General features: G+C 41.6%; 1 pseudogene; it reads left to right on the forward strand.

Moving 5' to 3' along the window:
- The first annotated feature begins 1,139 nt into the window (after positions 1-1,139).
- On the forward strand, positions 1,140-1,257 carry LOC146038232 (5S ribosomal RNA; annotated as a pseudogene).
- The last annotated feature ends 5,170 nt before the right edge of the window (positions 1,258-6,427 follow it).

Genomic DNA, 6,427 nt, shown 5'->3' on the forward strand with positions numbered 1-6,427 from the left:
CTGTGGAGTAGATGTTCTGGGTATCCCTTCTCTCTGAATCTCTCTGCGTAGATCTTGATTTGGGTATCCCTTTCTGATGTCATTTTGCAGTTGCGTGTCAACCTGTGGTATTGAGAGAACGGTATGTTGTCCTTCCAGTTTCTGAGATGACTACTTTCGTAGTGTACATAACTATTTGTGTCAACCTTTTTTATGTAATTTTTAGTGGTCACTGAGTATTAGGTCAAGAAATTCCACTTGCTCTGTGTTTATGTTTGAAGTGAACTTCAGGTTCAGGTTGTTGTCTCCTATGTATGTTAAAAACTTGTTAAAATCAGATGAAGAACCATTCCAGACTATTAAAATGTCATCAATGTATCTCTTAAAAAGGATAATATTTTCTTTAAAATAATGGTTATTGTAGATAAAATTGCGTTCCCAATGGCCCATCAGTAAATTCGCAAAGCTAGGGGCAAAAATGGTCCCCATAGCTGTGCCGCAGATTTGTAAGTAAAACTGGTCTAAAAATTTAAAATAGTTATGCTTCAAGATAAAACGCATCACTTCACATATGAAGAGCCTATTTTCATCTGACAGTGTCATATCTTCACTGAGGAACTCGTGACAGGCTGCGATTCCATCTTCATGTCGGATGCAGGTATATAATGATTGTACATCTATGGTCGCCCATAGGTAGTTCTCTTTCCAGGTGAAATCTTCCATGATGTTCAAAACTGAAGTGGTGTCCTTCAGAAAGGATGGTAGCAATCCAAGAACACGTCAGAAATATCAAGAACAAGGTCCAGACCCATACAGTTTCACATCACTTTCTCACCCATCATAACTCAGACCCGGAATTACTTACCTTCAAAGGCATTGAACAAGTTAACCTAGGAGAACGAGGCGGCGACCTTTCCAACTTACTATCCAGAAGAGAGATGTATTGGATATTTGAACTGAACACTCTACATCCCGAAGGATTCAACGATAGCTATGAAATAGCCCCCTTCCTTTGAACATAAATCATTATATGACCCAGTTCTGCTAATAGGGTATGTACAGTTAATTCTCCATCCCCTATACACTGTCTCACCTCATAAGATGTTTCTATCGGATAGTACTAACAGGTCTCTCTGGGCGCTACTACTAATTCTGTCAAAAAGTACAGCCATTCCACACTGGTACGCCCAAACACGTCCGATCTTGGAAGCTAAGCAGTGTTGGGCCTGGTTAGTACAAGGATGGGAGACCTCTAAGGAAAACCAGGTGCTGTATGGTAATAAGACAGATATAATCACTAGGTCGAGAGTTCCTGGCATTGTACCTCTCCGAAAATCAATACCACCCTTCTCTTATCAATGTATTGAGATACATTTGTGCACCCATTGGCATCGTTTTTAAATTTTTGTGGATGAATTACATCCAAATTGGTCTATCCTGTTGATTATGTCACCTTTCTCTTTAAGATATCATCTCTCCAAAATCTTCCACACATTTTGCAGCAGATTCAACCCATCTTCCCATAATACCTTAAATATTATATACTTATACCATATATTCAGATTTATGTGCTAAAGAAACATTCTGTATATATATCTGCAGTAACCAGTACGTTGGATGTTCTAGTGTATTAACATCACTTATTACCGGCAGTTCCCACGGCACTATAGTATCCCAGCACATAACATATGGGGATCACTTTATCGTGGATTAACTATCCTACGTTCTGTGTCAAACATCCCAGAATGTGAAACTAACTGTCTCTTTTCTCTATTACATTTCAAACGTCCGGGATTGCGTCTAAAAAATCCAAACATCCATCCATCAATTGATCCACGAGAGATTTCTCTGCGTGTCATATGCGTTCCAAACGCAGGATTCAGTAACTGACATTTCGCTGCTCTTCCTGCGTTCCACTGCGTACCATAAGAATGCAAGAGGATGTCCGCAGCCAAGTCCCGCCCTCAGCGTGAATGAAGTCACCGCTTCTATAAGAAACATTCCCAGACTGGGACGCCGCACACGCGTGCGCATGAACGCTCTGAGGACGCCGGATGTGGGGCGGAAGTGACGTCGCGCCCCACATCGCTATACAGAATATTTTATTTTTGCTACTTGGACATATTCTATGCTGATGAACAATGCAACAACTACCTTAAGTTTATTATATGGTCCCTAGTATCACACTATATAGTCTAAAACACCGCAGATCATATTAACACAGTAGAATAAAATACGCAATTTAATAATTAATTAATGAGCTAGCAGGAAGTGAGGTATGCCTGCCTTCCTGATAAATAGGATCCTTTGCCAGTTTGTCCCTACCCCCTGAGGAAGTCATACAGACGAAACATGTTGGGAAGCTTCTAACCTACCTCACCTTCTGCACATGAGCTAAGCACTTTATCCTTATACTTTGTGTTTCATCAAATGACGTTTTTTATTCAATATATGCTTTGTTTTTAAAACATAAGATCCACCTTAGGTATTTTTTGCCTATCTTTCTCATTTCCACTTTTTTAACCTTTTTATATACCCCCAGTCTTGATACATGCTTTTGTATACGTGTTATCCATTTTTTATGTCATAACCCCCTCATTGAATAAATTCTTATATTTAATATAATTTTATCATTAGTCCTATTTTATAACAATAGTCGCCGATCTCTGAGAATACCTTTTCCATATTCTATTGTTCTTATACGGCCCACCACCGTTATCCTCTCAGTAACTGAGCTGACACCCCGTTTATTTAGGGGTTTTTGTTATTTGGGACAACCCATTAGTCACTTTTGCGCACTGTTCTTGCATATCTTGGCGCTGAATCCCCTCTCTTTCTATCCATATATATATATATATATATATATATATATATATATATATATATATATAAAGGAAGAAAAGATAGGGGTGCGCTAAATGTACCACTCTGTGGCTTTACATACAATGAATCAGATAAAATAAATAAAAGCAAGTAACATTTATTGAAAGGTTAAGTCCAGCATTCAGTTTTAATTTCACAGATTTTTTTTTTTATGTGCCACATATAGTTCAGATCCGCTGCCCAACGCGTTTCGTCCCTTGGGACTTCATCAGGGGCGATGAACCAATCGAAGCCAAAATGTGGAGATATCTCCTTTGTATAATGTGGTCGAAGCTCTCCTAGAAAGTTTATTAGGATTACCAATTTTGCAGAGAAGGACTTTCTCAGGTTACGATTATTTTATACAGAAGTTCTGTTATATCCCGCCACGTTTAGGTGATCTTAGTCTCTCGGGCTCGGTTAATGTGAGTTCACACAGAAGAATAGGTGTTCTACACGCAGTCTCTCCTATCACAGTAGGAGGTATGCAGCTTCAGATTTAAGAGAAGGATCTCTCCAATTAGGGAGAAAGATAGTCTTCAGCAGACCAAAATAAATCCAAATGCAAAAGACTGTTTTGCAGTTTCAACAGCCTCTGAATGTTGACAAAGCCAAGAATCACATGATCTCTAGGAGCCAGTATATATATATATATATATATATATATATATATATATATATATATATATACACACACACACACACACACACATTTTGAAGCACAATAATTACTTATTTAATAATGTGATGAAATAATAAATATGCAAAAAGTTTGAAACCCTGTCAGTCAGAACTTAACAGAGCAGCTCCCACACATTTTAAATCAATTTATTTCAAAGTAAAATAGTCAGCAGTAACAAAGCCTAATAACCACTCTTCCAAAGAATATTGGGCCTAATTCAGACCCGATTGCAGGGAAAGTTTGTTCTCAAAATGGGCAAAGCCATGTGCACTCCAGGTGAGGCAAATGTAACATGTGCAGAGTTAGCTTTAAGGGTGTTATTTTGTTACTGTGCAGAGTAAATACTGGCTGCTTTATTTTTACACCGCAAATTAGATTTCAGTTCAACACACCCCACCCAAATCTAACTCTCGCTGCATATGCTACATCTGCCCCACCTGCAGTGCAGCATGGTTTTATCCATTTTGAGAACAAATTTGTCACGCAATCCGGTCTGACATGCCCAATATTTAGTACTGCAAAGAATGAGGCATAGGGAGTGAATGGTTAAGATAAAGGAGAAGAAGGGGAACAGGGGGGGGGGGGGGTTATTAATGGAAGAGTTGGGAGGGATGGTAGGAAGAATGGGATGGGAGGAAATAGGAAAGAGTGAGCAAGAGCTAGGTGAGAAAGAAGAACTGCATTAAACGGCAGATGCTAGGCAAACGTACCCTGTGATGTGCAAACCATGGGGTCCAGACTGCATGGAACCTGTTTTATAGTATTGCTGAGAAGCCCAGCAATATACTCCATTCTTGGTTGGGGGGCAGATCTTAGTTTTAAGCGATCGCAAATGCAGGCAGGAGGTGGTATGCACCTTCTTTTGCGTTTGCTCTTTTATGGATCGCATATAATAAGCTTCTGTGAACAGCTTATTATATGAAATAAATGCTGAATCAGGCCCTGTATATATTATCATATGTAACCCTTTATATGGGATTCCATAGTGCTGCCTACTTACACTAAGTTATCATATTGAGGTATGGTGGAAATTTCCTTTAACAATCACAAAATAGAGCATTAGAAGAATTCTATTTTACTTCTGACAAATAAGCACAGGTGATGGAACAGGCCGACTGGAAGCTGAAGAATGCAGATGCACCACAACACTCGCCATTCCTACAAATGGGGTGCAAACAGCACCCACACTTCCCAGGTTGGGGTGCAGCGACCTGTGACCACATACTCTAGTAAATACAAATACAGGGGTCTCAGCACTCACCTTAATATACAAATAATCAAATAAATAATAGAGTTTTAGTTCATGAATTGATAAATGCATTTTTAAGCTTGCAGCCCATCGCCAAGGGACCCCATTTCACTACAAGTCCTACACTAACAATTAGTCTCTTAAGAGCCTGGCAACTGCTTACACATTATAGCTAAAATGAACATGTGTTTTTTTTTCTGGTTTAGAGCTCACCTGCCAACTAGCATATGGCTTTTAAAGGTGAGACAATCCCCAACACAACACCTGAATTAGTATTAAAGGGGCAGCTGTCACAGGTTTCAGATAAATGAGCTTATCTAGGGTGCATGACAAAGCTATGATCACAGTAAAAGAGGTTCATTAAAAATGAACCCATGCATTAACCCAGATACAGAAGTACCAACACACTCGCCATTCCTACGAATGAGGTGCAAACAGCACCCACACTTCCCAGGTTGGAGTGCAGTGGCCTGTGACCACACACTCTAGTAAATACAAATACAGGGGGCTCAGCATAATAAACTAACTTAATATACAAATAATGAAATATATATGTATGTAGAACAGACCCCTGTTTCGCGCTCCCAGTTGTATGAATATTTGCTGTGGGGGGGCTGCCTTATTTACAAGATCCCCTGTTGGGGGATGGAGAAAACATGGAAAACAATTGTAAGATGGTGCCCCTTTAATTGACTGTTTGGGAGTTGTGGACTGCGCACTCAAAAAGAAGGTGAAGTTGTTAATGTAGGTATGGATGTGTCATGAACCTGACTTGGTTCAGTCAGTTTCTGAGGTTTCTATGCCTGTTTGCTCCTAGCTGCTGCTGTTGCAGCTGCCCTGCATTCCCAGTGATTAAGTCTCCAGTGAACTTCCCTGAGTTCTGCAGCCTGATCCCTGACCCACACACACCTGTGCAGTAATCAGGTGTGCCTGTCTTTCCCCAGTGTTGGTTAGTGCTGCGGCTGGCAGCCAATCACAGAAAGGCAAGGGGGATATAACTCAGGCCCTGGGCCTTCATTCCTTGCCTTGAACAATTGCTTACCTGTTCCCAGAATCTCCTGTGTCAGAGAAGTTTCCAAGGCTCCGAGATCTCCAGCGTACCCCTGCGATACTACCTGGTTCTCTCCATCTCCAGAAGACTCCTGCGATTCCATCCCTGCAGTTGAGTAGCCGGTGTTCCGCTACAAACATCATTTGGCTTTTCAGCCCATCAGTGACTTTCCCACCTGGTCCTGAAAACTGCCGACAGACTCTGTCGACTCCGGGGTTGACTACTCCCTGCTGCTCTCATAGTGACTACATCATCTGTCCTATACTTCCAGCAAGTACCCCGGGGCCTTCCCTCATCTGTCGACACCACGGTCGACATCTCACGTCGACATCCCCAGCAATTCCCAGATTGCACTTCCCTCATTGAGCTCTCCAAGTTCAAGTGTCATCACCCCAGCCTGCATCCAGAGGGCCAGGGCAGGGGGCCGCGACCTGCCTGTCAGACGCAGCCAAGTCCAAAGCTCCTTGCGGGGCTCCCTGGTGAATACCGCTGGCAGGTTAGACTCCGCGCCCCTGTTCCTGGTCTCCGCCAACACTCTGGTTCACAGTGCCCTGATCCTCCTGTGTATTTCTCATATCAAACCTCCTGCGTTCAACTATCCAGC

This window comes from Crinia signifera, chromosome 1, assembly GCF_055691185.1.
Source record: "Crinia signifera chromosome 1, ASM5569118v1, whole genome shotgun sequence".
Taxonomy (NCBI): Eukaryota; Metazoa; Chordata; class Amphibia; order Anura; family Myobatrachidae; genus Crinia; species Crinia signifera.